Source organism: Microcebus murinus, chromosome 14, assembly GCF_040939455.1.
Source record: "Microcebus murinus isolate Inina chromosome 14, M.murinus_Inina_mat1.0, whole genome shotgun sequence".
Lineage (NCBI taxonomy): Eukaryota > Metazoa > Chordata > Mammalia > Primates > Cheirogaleidae > Microcebus > Microcebus murinus.
In genome coordinates, this window is record NC_134117.1 from 37,231,641 (window position 1) to 37,249,561 (window position 17,921).

General features: G+C 35.8%; 1 protein-coding gene across 2 annotated transcripts in view; it reads left to right on the top strand.

Annotated features, from left to right (window-relative positions):
• PRKG1 (protein kinase cGMP-dependent 1) overlaps positions 1-17,921 on the top strand; it is a 1,210,052-nt gene that overhangs the window by 131,548 nt on the left and 1,060,583 nt on the right. The window lies entirely within an intron of this gene.

Sequence of the window (17,921 nt, forward strand, 5' to 3'; positions counted from 1 at the left end):
ATTCTAAACTTAGGAAATAAATGGAGGGGAGGGTAATGAGGCTTATGTGATGTTGGGTGAGTCAATGTATGATTAATATTGAGTCACTTTCATGTTCTCTATTGCCTGCCTTTCTGCATAATGGTGTTTTATCTGCAGCAACTTGGCATGAGAATCAAATCTGTTAAATAAGTTTCTTGTATGGATTATCCTGTCAGGTTGCTAACAAGGGTATTTCGTCAACATTAAGGAATTCTTCTCACTACAAAGATATAGCAGTCTAATTTTGATTTAGTTAAGGTTGATTGCCATTTTGCCCTGATAAATGAGGTAGAATCCAGGCTGTTTGGACATTCAGAATTTTTTTTTTAACAGGTGACACGACCTCCTCTTCCTGTGAAGTTAACATAATAATAAACTTTGCAGACTTTATATCTATTTAGTATGGTATGTATGTGTTTGTGTATAGTTTTTTTGAATGTGGAAAATGACAATAAGTAGTATTGGCCTTCTTTTAAAGTAATTGTTTCCAAGCAAGTTTCAGTTGTTGTCTGTGGCTTAAAGTGATCTAAGGAATAAAACCATAATAAATGTATTTTTAAGTTATTTTTAAAAATTAGCACAGTGTAGAGTGGTGCTTATTTTTGCTGGACTAAAGCACAATATTCATTTTATAATGAATGATTGAATAATGTCAAAGCTAGAAAGACCGATGATTAAAAACTAAGTGTATCAGAAAATACAGCTCTGGCGGGAATCAAAAAGAATAGTTAGCCATTCCTTCTCTTTGAAACGCTTCCTTCTCTCTACATCCCTGATGTCTAGTGCCCTGGCCATCCTTCCATATTTCTGGTCTTTCTCAATTTCCTTTGTGGAATCCTCTCCTTCCACCCCACCTTTAGGTTTATTTGGTCCTCAGGAACCAGTAACGTCTCTAAGACTACCCCATCTCAGTAAAAAGCATATGGTATATTCAGTGGCTTAAACTGGAAACAAGGGCTGTTTCCTTTCCCTCATCCTCACATTAATTCTATCATTAAGTCCTATGTCTTCTACTTGCAATATATACTTTCAGGTTATTCACACTTCTGCCCATCTCTACTGTCACCATCCTAATCTAGGCCACAATTATGTCTTGCTTGAAAATAGTGTGATAGCATCCTTTCTAGGCTCTCCTTCCCCTCTCTTTTCACCTGCAACTGCTGCAGTTCATTCACTGAAATCCTTAGTGATCTTTTAAACATAAATGTAAATCACACCATGTTACTCACTATCCTGTTTCATTCTTTGAATAGCTTCCCATTTCACTAAGAATCCAATTCTTTCCCACATCCTGCAAGGTCCTGTCTAAATGTCTAAACCAGCCTTTGCTTATGTCTCCAAATTCATCTCCAGCTGGCTTTTCTCTTGATCAAAGGGCTCTAGCTCATGGGCTTCCTTCTCCAAACTTGAGCCAGAAAATATTCAGTTCCTTCTGCTTTCAGTGCCTTTCCCTTAGATCTCCTGTAGGGTGGCTCTTCTTATCCTTAAATCTTAGCCTAAGTGCTTCATTTTCAGAAAGATCTTTATTTTAGATCCCAAATAGATCTTCTCTTTTATTCTGCATTCAGCACCCTTTGTGTAACTTTCCAAACACTTTCTCTATTTTAGTGATATGTTTGTTTATCTCTGCGTTAACAAGAGGTACTATTAGAATTTTAGCTCTAAGAAAATGAGGACTGTTTATTTCACTTATTCCTGTGCACAGCTGCCTAGCACAATGTCACATATGAGGCATTGAATGAATGCAAAAATGAATGAATGGACAATAAGAGTGTCAGGCTAAGCAGACCAGTGTGTAAAGGCTAACTGATACACCTGAAACGGTGTGGTCTTCAGGAAGGGTTCTAGGTGGAAGTTAACTGTTGGATTAACCATTTTTCTAACGAGCATGACTGATTTGTTTCTGTAAATTTTTATTGGGAGGATAAGGTGAGATAACATGTACAAAAGCACTTAAAATAAAGTATTGTACTCAAAAGTCTTTCTCCTACACAGCTCTTCTTGTTTCTAGACACCATCCACAAGGAGAGTAAGAGTGTCCTCAGAAATTCCCTCCCCTTTTCACATTCCTTCATCCCTTTCCCTGCTCTCCTTATTCATTTCAGAAAGTGACAAAAAGTAGAGACTGTGACAGGGCTGTGCAGTGTGTATACAGCAATACCTGCACCTTTAATAGCATATTCCCACCTGTGGGTAGGTGATAATCCCACCACTATATGAGAGAGTCCTCTGAAGTCCTAGGAACCACTGCCCCAGGAATATTCTGCAAGTGCTACCTCTGGTCTAAATCCTTTTGTTCCATCTAGCTGCCTTAGGTTGGAGAACCAATGTCTTGGGCTTAGTTGTAATTTCTCTGCCTGAACTCCCTTTGGATTAATTATTTAAGTTGTTCATCTCTAAACACTATTTTGCGTAGTGCCTCACAACCTCAGGGACCATCTCTCCTCCTTCTCTAGCCTGTCCCTGACTTCTGGAAACTTGGCCTGGCCAAGACCTCAGGTTCCCCCTTTCACTAGCTGGAAGCTTTCACACACTGTTAGACCACGTACCTGCAAATGTTAATATGTTGTTTGCAATTCCAGCATATTGTGTGTTATGAACCCCGTGTCTTCTGCATTTATTTATTATACTCACTTCCTTGTCTTCATGACCTGCCTAAACTTTTTTATGGCTTCTCTGTTTCTTTTTGTCCTTCTATCAGTGATGTTTGTGACCTTATTTTCACAAAGGATACATTTTTAGGAGTGGTTTTTCAGATTTGTAGGTAGGACTTTCATAAATACTGTACTGATGTCAGCAACAACTCTAGGTCACTCTTTAAATCACTTTGTGGATAATTATGGTTGTGTTTTAAACCCATCAGTCACTATGCCTGTATTTACTTGCCGTGGCTGATTTTGAACCTGGAATTGTTGTTTTGGAAATATAATAAATATTAACTGTTTGCCATTGAAAGGGACAGACCTTTAAAGGACAGCATGATACATGATGAATAGTAGATTCAAGTTATAAAATCACTTTTATTATCTTCCTTCTTCCCTGCCTCCCTTACTTCTTACCCTTTCTGTCTTCTTCAGTGAAAATTTAAGGTAGCTAACTCAGATTATAGAGTACAAACCATATGATGAATACATTTTAAGTTTATAAATCTTAAGGTTATAAATATTAGATTTCTACTGTAAAAATAATTATATGGAAAACATTAATGTTTAGTAACTTATCAGACTTCTCTGAATTATGTCTCTAAGACATTAGTTACATTAATTATAAAATGCTGACATTTTGCAGTTTTTTTGAACATTATGTGGTTTTTTTTGCTTATAAACTTTATTCTTTAATTTTTTATTTGAGAATATTACGGGGATACAAACATTTTGGTAACATAAATAGCTTTTGTAGAATTTCAGTCAAAGTTATACATGTGTCCATCACCCAGATAGTGTGAACTGTACCTGTTAGGTGTGAATTTACCCAACCCCTCTCCTCCCCTCTCACCTGCTTGATTTCTGTTGAGTTTTACTTCCATATGTGCACATACGTGTTGATCAATTAATTACAATTTAATAGTGGGTACATGTGGTGTCTATTTTTCCATTGTTGCAATACTTCACCTAGAAGAATCATCTCCAGTTCCATCCAGGTTGTTACAAAAGGCATTGAGGTTAATACCTTTTATAACATAGTTTACCATTTTTATTATGGCTGAGTAATACTCCTTGGTGTTCATATACCTCATTTTATCCATCCACTTATGTATTAATGGGCACTTGGGTTGTTTCCATAGCTTTGCAATTGTGCTGCTATAAATATTCTAGTGCAAGTATCTTTTTTATAAGATGTGTTTTTTTTCTTTGGGTAAACACCCAGTTGTGGGATTGCTAGATCATATGGTAGTTCTACCTTTAGTTCTTTGAGGTATCTCCATACTACTTTCCATAGAGGTTGTACTAATTTGCAGTCCCACCAACAGTGTATAAGTGTTCCTTTCTATCTGCATCCATGCCAGCATCTGTTGTTTTGGGACTTCTTGATAAAAGCCACTCTCACTGGAGTTGAGATATCTCATTGTAGTTTTGATTTGCATTTCCTTGATGATTAGAGAGATTGAGCATTTTTTCATATGTTCGTTGGCCATTAGTCTATTTTTTTTTCTTTTTTTTTGAGACAGAGTCTCACTGTGTTGCCCAGGCTAGAGTGCCGTGGCATCAGCTTAGTTCACAGCAACCTCAAATTCCCTGGCTCAAGCAATCCTTCTGTCTCAGCCTCCCAAGTAGCTGGGACTACAGGCATGTGCCACCGTGTCTGGCTAATTTTTTCTATATATATTTTTAGTTGTCCAGTTAATTTCTTTCTATTTTTAGTAGAGACAGGGTCTTGCTCTTGCTCAGGCTGGGTTCTAACTCCTGACCTTGAGCAATCTGCCCAACTTAGCCTCCCAGAGTGCTCGGATTACAGGCATGAGCCACCACGTCCGGCCAGTCTATCTTCTTTTGAAAAGTTTCTGTTCATGTCTTTTGCCCACATTTTAATGGGGTTGTTTGATGTTTTCTTGCTGCTTTGCTTGAGCTCTTTGTAGATTCTGGTCATCAGCTCTTTATCAGATGTATAGCATGCAAATATTTTCTCCCATTCTGTAGTTTGTCTTTTCAGTGTATTGATTGTTTCCTTAGTTGTGCAGAAGCTTTTTAATTTGATCAGGTCCCATTTATTTATTTTTGTTGTTGCTGTGATTGCTTTTGGGGTCTTCTTCATAAATTTTTTGCCTAGGCCAATATCTATAAGAGTTTTTCCAACATTTTCTCCTAGAATTCTTATAGTTTCATGCCTCAGGTTTAAGTCTGTTATCTACCATAAGTTGAGTTTTGTGAGTGGTGTGAAGTGCAGATCCTATTCTATTTCAGTCCCCTACATGTGGCTATCCAATTTTCCTAGCACTATTTATTGAATAGGAATTTTTTTGCCAGTGTATGTTTTTGTCTGCTTTGTCAAAAATCATGGCAATATGAGGATGGTTTTATATCTGGGTTCTCTGTTCTGATCCATTGATCTATTGAATATTATATTTTTATCCTATAAACATTTTGGGAGCTTTCTTTTTCTTTGGAATTCAATTAAAATATTCATCAAATTGACAGTAAAGTTTTGTTAACTTTATTTCTCCTTCATATTTGTACATCAAGGGTATTTGAGGCAGGGTGTATCGGAATAGAAGGAGAGAAAGGGAGAGAGAAAAAAAACGATCTGTGCTGAAGACAGAGAAAAAAGAACAAATGTGAACATGCTATAATCAAAATAAGTTGAATTCCATTGCTGAATTCAAGAAGCGTTTCTGTATTGGAGATTATCTTTCTGTAGAAGCCACAAAGCATGCTCAAACTTCTGTAATGTGGAGAATGAACTGGATCAGAAAGGGAATCTCTCTGAATGAACCATCACCGAATTTTTTAATCTATAGAATTATTGTTAAATGGCCAGTTTCCTGCTGATAACTGCTGCAGTGAAGTGTTGAGTCCTTATCCACATGAGTTTAAATATTAAAATGGCTGAAGGTATGAGGAAGAGAGAGACAGAAAGAGAAAAAGAGACAGAGAGTGAGAGAAAGAATCAGAGACTAAGAGAAAGAAAGAGACAGAGAAAGAATATGAATGAATGAATATGAATGTGCATGTAATAAAGGAATGTTTGAAAAGTCTTTTATTTCAGGCTGGTAGTCAGTAGACCCAAGTTCTACTTTAATCTCTAACATGAACTTATCAGGTCAGGCATCCAGACTCTTTGTGCCTTTGTTTTCTTAGCTATCAAACAGGGATAATAGTAACATCTGTTCTACCTGCTGCACGAGTTTGTGGCAATAATAGAATGAGATGTTAGATGTGGAACTGTTTTGAAAGCATGAAGTATTCTCTGCAGAGAAAAAGTCATGTTATCCAAATATAATATTCTTTTAAAAATTATTTTAAATTGAAGGCTAACATTTTATATTTTTATCATTTACAACACGCTGTTTTGAAGTATATATACACTATAGAATAGCTAAATCTTATTAACAAATACATTACCTCACAGTTATCATTTTTGTATTGAGAGCACTTAATGTCCACTCTCTTTGCATTTTTCAAGAATACAGTATATCATCAACTGTAGTCACCTTGCTCTACAATAGTGTTCTTGAAATTTATTCCTCTTGTTTAACTGTATTTATGTATCCTATGGCCAGCATCTCCCAGTATTCCCTCCCCACTTACCACCCCAGCCTTTGGTAACTACCATTCTACTCTCTACTTCGGTGAAATCAACATTTTTAGATTCCATAGAGGAGTGAGATCATATGGTATTTGTCTTTTTGTGCCTGGCTTATTTAACTTAACATATGTCTTCCAGGTTCATCCATGATGTTGCAAATGGCAGAATTTCATTCTTTTTTATGGCTAAATAGCATTCCATTGTATATATATATACATATACCACATTTTTAAATCTATTTATTCATTGATTGACACTTAAGTTAATTCCATAGCTTGGCTATTGTGAACATTGCTGTGACAAACATAGGAGTACAGATATCCTCTTGACATCTGTAGATGTATACTCAGTAGTGGGATTGATGGATCATATGGTAGTTCTATTTTTAATTTTTTGAGGAATATCCATACTGTTCTCTGTAATGTCTATACTAATTCACATTCTCACCAACAATGTTTAAGGGTTCCCTTTACTCCATAATCTCCCCAACACTTGTTATCTTTTGTTGTTTGGATAATAGCCATTATTTTTTAAAATATGTATTTATTGTTGTTGCAATACTAGTAGCTGGACAGTGTTTATCCGTTCTTTCACAAAAGCTACTAGTCTATTAATTACACATGGCGCAAAAGTAAGGACTAAGATTAGCATAATGAGTGGGCCTAGTAGGGTGGATAGTAGCGTTGTTAACCATGGGGAACTGTTAAACCAAGACTCAAACCAACCTGCTTGCTGTTCATATTCCTGTTTGCGGTGGACAAGCCCTTCCCTGACCTTAGCTATAGATTCTCTAACAACTCCCGTATGGTCTGCATAAAAACAACATTCTTCTTTGAGGGCAGCACACAGTCCTCCTTGCTGGAGGAATACTAGATCTAACCCCCTCTGGTTCTGGAGCACTACCTTGGATAGGGAGGTTAGTGACTTTTCTAGGTGTGAAATTGAATCTTCTATCCTTGCAATATTTTCATCAACAGCTGCCCTTAGAGTATTAAACCCTCTTTGCTGCGTTGCCAGAGAAGAGATACTAGTTCTTGCTCCTATTGCCCCTAAGCCCAAAAGAGTAGCCAGGGTTATGGCTGTGAAGGGCTCTCTTTCTTTTAAAAATTAGGTTGGTGACTCTTCACCCTACTATGCCCTCATACATTGTCTCCTCAGTGTGGTATATTATTTTTGGGAACACTAACACCATTATACAGTAATCTTTAGACCCATGTAAGGTTATGGGGTTGGTGGGGGTTCGGGGCAGTAAGTACAGCTGTAGGTCTCTACCCCAAAAACATTAGACCAAAAACATAACATCCCCAAAACACAACCAACCCCCACCGTGACCCGTCCATGTTTGTCACCCAGTTCAATCTTTAGATGCCACAACCCCAGTCCAAGTCTGTGTCAGCAGTCCTGGGCTGTCGCCGCCACGCGGGTCAGACTGGTCTTCAGAGAATTCTTTGGGTCTGCAGTTGCTTTCCACTGGTCCTGGCACCGCTCCTGGTCTTTTTTATTAACAGGTCTCACGTGGGAGTGGTGTAGCCAGGTCGCTACTATTCTATCGACCTTAAGAGCAGTGGAGGTAACAAGAATAATTTGATAGGGGCCCTTCCACCTCGGCTCGAGGGTTCTGTTGTTATGCCGTTTCACCCACACCCAGTCCCCTGCTGGTGTGGGTGAAACGGTGTCCGGGACCCTCCTCCTCAGGCCGGTAGATAGCATGGAGGCCTGGCCATACTTGACTGTGGACATGTTGCAGAGCCTGCACCGCTTGCAACACTTCTTTGGGATGTCCCAGAAGAGCCTCAGGGCTCATCCTAGGAACTACAGGAGGGGGTGTGCCATACATGATTTCAAAAGGGGTTAAACCCAAGTGATAAGGGGTGTTCCGGGCTCAGAACAGGGCAAAGGGAAGGAGGGTCACCCAGTCTCTGCCAGTCTCCAGGGCCAATTTAGTCAGGGTCTCCTATATTGTTCTATTCATTAGCTCTATCAGGCAATAGAGGGCAACCAACCCGCCAATTATTTCAAAAGGCAATAGTGGGCAACCAATCATTTTAAAGGTCAACGCATGATCCATGCGTAGTCGGCTTGTGCGCAGCTTGTGCACCATGGGGATAAAAGGCATGCCGTTGTTCCGGTCGGGGTCCTTGCCTGTGAGAGTGGCCACTGCGTTGGTGCTCTGGGGCTTGGACCCTGGCTAGCCAGAAAATAAACCTCCTCTTGTGTGATTGCAAAAAAAAAAAATATGTATTTATTAATTTATTTAACAATAACAGAAATAAACCTACTACATGGTAACGTAATTTAGATTTTCAGGAAAAATTTTCCAAAACAAAAACTAGTATTGAGAAAATGACATTGTATGTCTTTACATATCTCTTCAACATCTGGCTTAATAGAGGACAGCTTGATTCTCATTTCTGATTCTGCATTTACTATGTTGCAATGTACTGTTTTCTTGAAATATATAAACAAAACCTGGCTTCACTCAGGTCGATAGATAATAGCCATTCTAACAGGTGTGAGATGATATTTCACTGTGATTTTGGTTTGTATTTCCCAGATAATTAGTGATGTTGAACATTTTTGATATACCTATGGCCATTTGTATGTTTTGAGAAGTGTCTGTCTATTCAGGTCTTTTGTTCATTTTTAAATTGAGTTATTTGTTGTTTTGGAATTGAGTTGTTTGAGTTCCTTATTTATTTTAGATATTAATGCCTTGTCATATGTATAGTTGGCAGATATCTCTCCCATTCCATAGGTTGTCTCTTCAGTCTGTTGATTATTTCCTTTACTGTGCAGAAGCTTTTTAGTTTGATATAATCATATGTCTCTATTTTCCTTTTGTTGCCTGTGCTTTTGAGGTTTTATACAAAAAAAAAATTCATGTATGCATCAGTGCCATAAAGCATTTCACCTGTGTTTTCTTCTAGTACTTTCATAGTTTTGGGACTTACATTTGACTCTTCCATCTATTTTGAGTTGAATTTTGTATATGGTGAGAGCTAAGAGTCTAGTTCCATTCTTCTGCACAAGCATAACATCATTACCTTTGCAGAATTAGAGATAAATTAGAGAACATTTGCTTTTGGATTTTGTAATTGTAATAATTTATTTAAAATGTCAATGCAATTTAGTATTGTGGGCTTCGAAGTCAAACAATTTAGTAGAGTGTGGGCTTCGAAGTCAAACAGACTTGTGTTTAAATCCTGACTCTACCTGTCACTTACTAGTTGTACAATATTGGGACAGTTTATATAACTCTCTGAGCTTCACTGTGGCAAACTTAGGAAGTCACTGTGAAATTTAAATGAAGTAGGTTCTTTGCACATTATGAAACACAGAGTAACTACTTAAATAATATTAATATAGTACTACTGCTATGCTGAAGACTGATGTTGTCAGAATTGGGTTAATTTTTTCCCCTTTGGTTAAGAAACCTGAAAGCCATAGTGCTTTTACAACTAGGAGCATGATTATTTGTTTTAAAATTTTAGTTATTTTCAAATGCCATCTCCCTTAAGGAAGATTCAAATTGTCTCATGTATTAAGGCCCACTACAAAATAATATTTCAGAGATGTTGAAACTGAACCAAGTTCATCACAGCAAAGATCTGAAACTGAACCAAGTTCATCACAGTAGATGCTGCCTCCTGAGACATGTAGGATACTGTAACAGTTCTAAATTTGGCTCTAATTTTATGGAATTAAGTGAATTGAGTGAATTACCCAAGTCACCATTTTCTACCAAGAGGAAGTGTACACATTTGGGGGGAGGGAATTAATAGCGATTCATGTTATTTTTCTGCCATTGAATTCAAACAAATTTACAATGTAAGATAATTTATCTCAGAGATTATAACAGAATTATTCTAAAATGATTTCTTTGATGATCAATTTAAAAATTAAGCCATTGCAATAATTGAAATGACAATGCATAACACCTGGTTAATGGTGTGAGCTACTGAATTTCAAAGGACTGATATCAAGGTCATGGCACTTAATCTATGCCCTTAAGGTGGAGTTTCCCAGGGTTATGAGGAACTTAATGGATATTCATAGTGTGATCATGTTGACCTTATTGGAAACAAGTGAATTATAAGAGATATCAATTATTTAGTGCTTTGAAAAGTTAAAAATAAAATGCTTTAAAACATTGGGTTGCAACTAAGCATATAAATATCTGTAAAATTTTTTTTCTCATCATTTGCATTTTGGGTGTCTAGACATTAAAAATAGAGTTAATTCTTAGTAGATTGGGCCATATAGTTCTTACATTATGTAAGGACATTATGGTATTTCAGTGAAACTTCACAGTTCTAATTCTGTGATATGAAAGAGGGAGCTTATAGAACAAGAGTTTGATCTGGACTCTTTTGGAGACTGCCTATTTTTATTTAGGCTCTCTAGTATGAATTAGCTGTAAAATGTATGTCTGGAGAGCTGAATGAATAGTTGAATGGGAGACTTTTAATATTGACTTTTTTGGAAGTTGATGAACACATACAAAGAACAATAATTTTCTATGCTTTTAATTAATACAAACCTGCCCCATCTGTTAACATCTAACCAGTGATTTCTTTTTTTAAATTACTTAATTAATTTAAAAAGTTATTTATGTTTTTATTTCAGAATATTATGGGGGTACAAATGTTTTGATTACATAAATTGCTTTTGTACCACTTGAGTCAAAGTTACAAATGTGATTTCAAGAGCTACTTAGCATTGTTTCTCATCAATGGCAGTGAGATGAGAGTATTAATTAAAACTGAGAATGCTAGTTTTTAAAACTATTTTCAGTTTTTAGATAAACCTTTATTATGTTTTCCCTGGTTATACTAATTTACATTCTCACCAACCGTGTAGAAGAGTTCACTTTTCTCCATATCCTTTCCGACATTTGTTATTTTTCATCCTTTTGGTGATAACCATTCTAACTGGGTAAGATGATATCTCATTGTGATTTTGATTTGCATTTCCATGATGGTTAGTGATGCTGGAGTATTTTTTCAAATACTTCTTGGCCATTTGTATGTCTTTTTAAAAGAACTTTCTATTCAGATGCTTTGCCCATTTTTAAAACAAATATTTTGGGTCCCTTTTTTTGCTATTGAATATTTTGTATATTCTGGACATTAGTCACTTTTTTATGAATAGTTTACACATGTTTTATCCCATTCTATAGATTGTCTTTCAATTGCTTCTTTTGCTGTGAAGAAGCTTTCTAGTTTGATGTAGTTTCATTTGTCTATTTTTGTTTTTGTTGCCTGTACTTTTGAGGTCTTAGCCATACAATCTTTGTCTACCCCAATGTCTTAAAGTGTCTCCCCTATATTTTCTTATAGTAGTTTTATAGTTTCAGGTCTTACATTTAAGTCTTTAATCCATTTTGAGTTGATTTGTGTATATAGTGAGAGATAAAGGTCTAGTTTCCAGCAATCCCACTACTGCATATTTATCCAAGGGAAAAGAAATCAGTATATTGAAGAGATATCCATACTCCCATGATTATTGCAGCACTATTCCTAATAGTCAAGATATGAAATCAACCTAAAGGACCATCAACAGATGAATGGAAAAAGAAAATGTCATACAAACACACATACACAATAGAATACTATTCAGGCATAAAAAAGAATGAAATCCTGTCATTCTTGGCTGCATGGATGAGCCTAGATGACATTTTGTTAACTGAAATTAACTCAGGCACAGAAAGATTATACTGCTTGTTTTCACTCATATGTGGAGCTAAAAAAAGTTGAGCTCATAGAAATAGAGAGTAGAACTGTGGTTACTAGAGTCTGGGAAGTGTAGCAGGGAGAGGAGGATAAGGAGGGGTGCGTTAACAGATACAAAATTACAGCTAGATAGGAGGAATAAGTTCTAATGTTCTATAGCATGATAGGGTGACTATAGGTAATAATTTATTGTGTATTTTTGAAAAGCTAGAGAAGAGAATTTTGAATGTTCTCAACACAAAGAAATGATAAATGCTTAAGGTGAGGGATATGCTAATTACTATGATTTGATCATTGTACATTGTACACATGTATAGAAATATCACTATTTATCCCATAAATATGTATAATTATTGCACGTGAACTATAAATAAAATAAACCAGAATGATTGTTACCATCTGAATGACATTTGGGCAAACACGTATTTTATATGCTAAGCATCTTGCCTTTCCCCGATCATTGTTTTTAGAACTATTTCATCATGATTTCACAATTTAGTTCAATGGAACTAAATCATCTGTTTTAGAGCTATAGGAAGAAAATTAGAAGGCTATTGGCAACTGGAAAAAATTTCAATGTATGTAATAGACAAATATTATTAATCACCTAAGAACTATGTTGCCATCATATGTTTTAACCAAGTGATGTCCATGTTTTGTATCAAATATTAATTATAGGTATGAATGCTATAAATAGTTTTGATTTTCTCCTAACTGGTCTTGTTATAAGATTGAGATAGCTGTTGCAGAATTCACTGATCTAAAATTCATTCTGAAACTTGTGGAAAACTGATTTACAGTTTTGAGGAGATATCTAAATTGGCCAATAGCTCTGTAGGATTAAATTTTATCTTTAAAAAAATGTGGGTTTGTTGATATTTCTTAGCTCTCAGCCAGCTTATACCTATGGAGTTCATTCAGGAAAGCTGTTGGGTGAGAAATAGTATCCACTATTTGGGCAGAATCTTAACATTTGTGGCAGCAAGAGGACTACTACTATTTTTTCTTGTTTATACGTGATTAATCAAATATTTTACAGTAATAGAGTTTCTCTGTTGCATTAATTCCTGGAATTAGAAACTTTTTAGAGGCCTTGCAAGAACTGTACCTGAGTGAAGGACCTATGAATTGTCAATGGGGATTTGGACTTCTGAGTTAACAATTGCACAGCCTATACTGTAGGCTAAGGTAACCTTGGAAATGTACTTACTGCTGCTTCTGATATTTCAGCCCAAAGCTGACCATTGACAACTAAACATATTTAGTGAATTATTTTTTCTTTCAGTCAAAAAGTTGATTATAAAAGTTTCATACTACATTTTTAAATTGCTTCAGCTGATTTCCATTCATAGCAATAACTTAATAGCTTTGACTATTTATTTTTTTTAAATACCTGGGAGTCTTTTTCAAACAAAGGGATCAGATGTTAATGCTCACATTTCTGGGCATGGCTGTTTTTGGTGTATTTACTATTGCCTGCTACACTATTGAGGGTAAACTGATCTAAGTAGAGAATTTAAGTGGAGAGTGGGCAGACTTTAGGGCTCTAGAGATAGTTCTTAAAATTGAAGATGAGGCCTCATTCTCTCATAATATATAAGAGTTACCTGAGAGTGAGTGAATCAAAGTCCAAATGAATGTAAGGTTTATGAGTCAGTGGTTTCCAATTGTTTCAATTATAAGAATTCCATATTAACCTGATAATAAATTTTGCTTTCAGTACCTGTTAATTGATGAAATACATTAAAGAAAATCTCAAAGAACTCAGTAACATTTTAAAATAAATTTATGTAATTTATTCCTTATGGCCGATATCTGTAAATCATCTGTAAATCCTTCACTGGATTCCTATGGCCTTTTGAATAAAATAAAACCTTTATCATAGCCTCCAAGGCCCTGTGAGACCTGTCCCATCTCACTCTTTCTTGCTCACTGTATGATTCTGCCATATAGGCCTTTCTGATTCTTGAACAGATCAAGGTCATTTTTACCTCTGGAGCTTTGTCCTTGTGTTTTCTTCTACTTAGAATGCTTTCCCTCAATATCTTTGCAGTGGAGAAGACAGTGCTTAAATCTTCTTGTCATGTAGTCCTTAGTTCAGAGAGGCCTTCCTGACCACTCAATATGAATTAGCCTTTCCCACTGCTACTACTATATGGTAACCACAATATAGAATATCCTTTTATTAGGTTAAGAAAACTAATGAGGGTTTGTTTATCAGCAGTGAATAATGCTGGCTCCCTTGTTTGAAAAGTACGTATATATTTCCCTATACTCACTCTAGAATTGCCCATTTTTACCTAAGCTTGTGTAGAAAGACCATTTTTGTCAAATAGCTTTTGTGTCTATTCAGGAACATTTTCTGCAATAAGTGAATGGGGAAATGGAATTTCCAATTCATTTTTCTTTTCAGAAACAGGTTCTCGCTCTGTCACCCAAGATGGGGTGCAGTGGCACCATCAGAGCTCACTGCAGTCTTGAACTTCTGGGCTCAAGTGATCTTCCCACCTCAGCCTCCCAAAGCATTGGGATTATAGGTGTGAGCTACTGTGCCGGGCCCTTCAATTCATTTCTTTTTAACTGAAAGTTTGGAAGAACTATTGCTAATCCTGGCATTAAATTATCTGGGAATATTATGCCACCTCATGAAATTTTAAAGGAAAGAAAGGCTTATCATGTTGGCTTAGAATTTATAAATTAAGTTACACTAAATTTTTAGAGTGTTAGAAAAATAATCTGTATCTAGAAATGTACTAGAGTTGGTTTGTACTGGCTCATGTAAAATCTGCTTGTTAAATTTTAAGGAATTTTGCAAGCAGGTTGGCTTCATGTGAAAGCTTGAAATTGGCCATGATGAAAATATTTACACCACGGAAATTGGCAAATGCTACAACCAAGGTTTCCTCCACTTCCCCTTATCCCTACCAGAAAGGCAGTTCACCAACATATCTTTATATCTCGATAATATTTCAGAGGTTGACAATTCAATGATGACAAAGCAATAGAGCTAGCTCAAAATAACTGAGTTACTTATATGGATGTTCAGATTAAAAAAATACAAATTTGGGATATAGAAAAGAAAGGTTTTTAAATTAGATTATTTGTACACAGAGACAGGTAGGGAGGATTGAAAAAATTAAGATCTTTGTGTTTGTTTCTTACACCTCCCAGATCAGGCTGCTGAATTCTTGCAAAATATTGTTAAAATGTGTACTCTGGGTTAGGGTAGGTAGCCACCTTCTGATACTTGTGATATCAGCTTTCTCCAGCTCCCATACCAGTAATATAGGTCAACTGATCTTATATGTGGCATTGCATAGTAAGTGTCCTAGACCATTTCTTCAGGGATAGAAAAAGATTCAAAGAAGAGTTTGATGGATGCCCTGACTAATTGTAGTCCATAATGTTGGCACAAGTAGACTAATAAGAGTTGACCTAAGGTTCCTAGCCCTCAATGGAAAAGGATTTAAAGGAAAATTACACGATGAAGCAAGACTTTGAGTATTTTACTCACTGATAGGAAGAAGATCTTTGAGTTGTGCTACACAGAGGTACAAGAATTCTCTCTGGCTATGAGAACAGAGACATTATTTGAGATGTTTCAGAAACAAAAATATTATATGAAAACACATGTGTGAAGGGATAAATAAGACACAGGTCCTATATTGATCAGTTTGTTTTAAAGTGACACAAGGGTGTATATGAAAGCCTCCAGTTTGTTTTTTTCAGAGAACTGAAATTAAATGTCCTTCATAATGTGGAATTTATGAAGCAAGAACATTCTGAAATCTCATTCTCTCCCCTGCCCTCCCCCAAACTCTGTGATAAACACTTGGAAATTTTGGATAATTCTAAGGGATTGTGTTTGAGCTCATTGTTTCATTTTTTCTGATGTCTTCATAAAACAGGATAATAGTCCTGTTTATGAGAAGGGAGAAAGTGACTTTCTTCAATCATGTTTGTATGGAGGTAATTATTTGCTTGGAAGAGGGCTTTATTTTTAATCTTGCTGCATTTTTAGGACCTAGATCTTTAATGGAGCACTATATTTTCCAACAGATAACAGACCATCTATATCTTAAACAAGTTTGTGTTCTGGGTTGATGACATCTAGTCATTATGATGTTAGAAACCATGAACCTATTGGATGGACTCACTCTCCGACACAAAATAATTTTTAGGAAACAGAGAATATAATACAATTTGCCTAAAATTAATTTCCTGAAGATTAGATAAGTCCAGGTACTTGAAAAAATAATCCTAGATCAATAGATCTTGGGAGTCAATATGAAGATTTCACTGGTATTCTTGAGGTCAGGAGTGTTGAAGATATTAATACTGCAGTTAATACTACTAGCACCTTTATCTCCTTCCCTTTACTGAAAGTAACATTATATTCACCAATCTTCACATATAAACCTGTTAGGTTGGTATGTCTTTACATACCATTTTACAAGTGATAAAATGGAAATTTAGAAGACAACCCACTCAAAGGTTTCTTTTTTAAATTTTTATTTTTTTATTTCAGGAAATTATGGGTGTACAAACATTTAGGTTACATGTTATGACTTTGCCACATCCCAACCATGATTTGAGACATGCCATCCCCCCCTAGAATGCTCACTGCATCCATTAGTGAATTTACCCACCCCTCAACCATGCTACCCCTAATGAATATTGCTACTGTATGAGCACCTTAGTGTTGATCAGTCAGTGCCAGTTTGATGGTGAGTACATGTGGTGCCTATTTTCCATTCTTGTGATACCTCACTTTGGAGGATGGGCTCAAGCTCTATCCAGGAAAATATAAGAAGTGCTAGATCACCATCATTTTTTATAATTGAGTAGTATTCCATTGCATAGATATACCATTTTTTATTAATCCACTCATGGATTGACGGGCACTTGGGTTGTTTCCACATCCTTGCTATAGTGAATTGTGCTGCCATAAATATTTGAGTGTAGATATCTTTATTATAGAATGACTTTTGTTCCTTTGGGTGTGTAGATGCCTAATAGTGGTATTGCTGGATCAAATGATAGTTCTACTTGTAACTCAAAGTTTGTAGGTGACAAGGCTGGGATTGGGACCCAAATATATGTAATTTCAAAGCCTATTTTTTTGTATTTCATTTTGTATTTTATCACATTTTTTTACCCTAAAATCAACATATGGTTCATTCTATAAATATTCTTCATAGTAATAAATTTCAATTGTTTTTATTTTTTATGTACATATTTTTGTTACTTAGAACCAAATCATTACAAAGCATAGTGTGTGAAGACAAGGCCAGTTAGACTGAGATCTAGATGCAAAGAGAACTAGGCGGGTCTCGTCATTTCCCTGAACGCCACTTTGCTAAACAAATGTGGCCAGCTTGTGTTTAATTTCTTTTTAATTAACACTTTTAATATAAAATTCCAAATGTATTATTTCCTTTTTATGTTGCTAAGGTCTTTTGCTTTTTTCTTATCCTGTTTCTGACTTCTGTGAGGGTGCTCTGATTATCCTCCTCTTGGTAAACTATTTCTTAGTGTCTCTTCTTCTGTGATTTTCCTTAGAAAGTCATTTGGAACTTTTTATCCCAGCAAATAAAATTACCACAATCTTTTAAGTTCTGCAGAACTTTCCTGTTAACCACTGAATCCCAACTACAATTTATAAATATCTTTTCTACTGACTACCTATATTTAGTCCCATACCTAAGTCATATTACATTTCAAACATCTTGTTTAATAGAGTTTTATCTGCCTGGTTACCTCAATTTAAGCTGCTCTAGGAAAGAAATAGTCTCTAAAGAAGCATGAAATGTGCATAAAGAACTGTCACATTTCTCCCAGTTGTTTCAAACAGCTAATTAGGAATCCAATTCTTACCTATTTTTATCCAAACTATTTTTTAAGCACCCGTATCATGACTGGCAT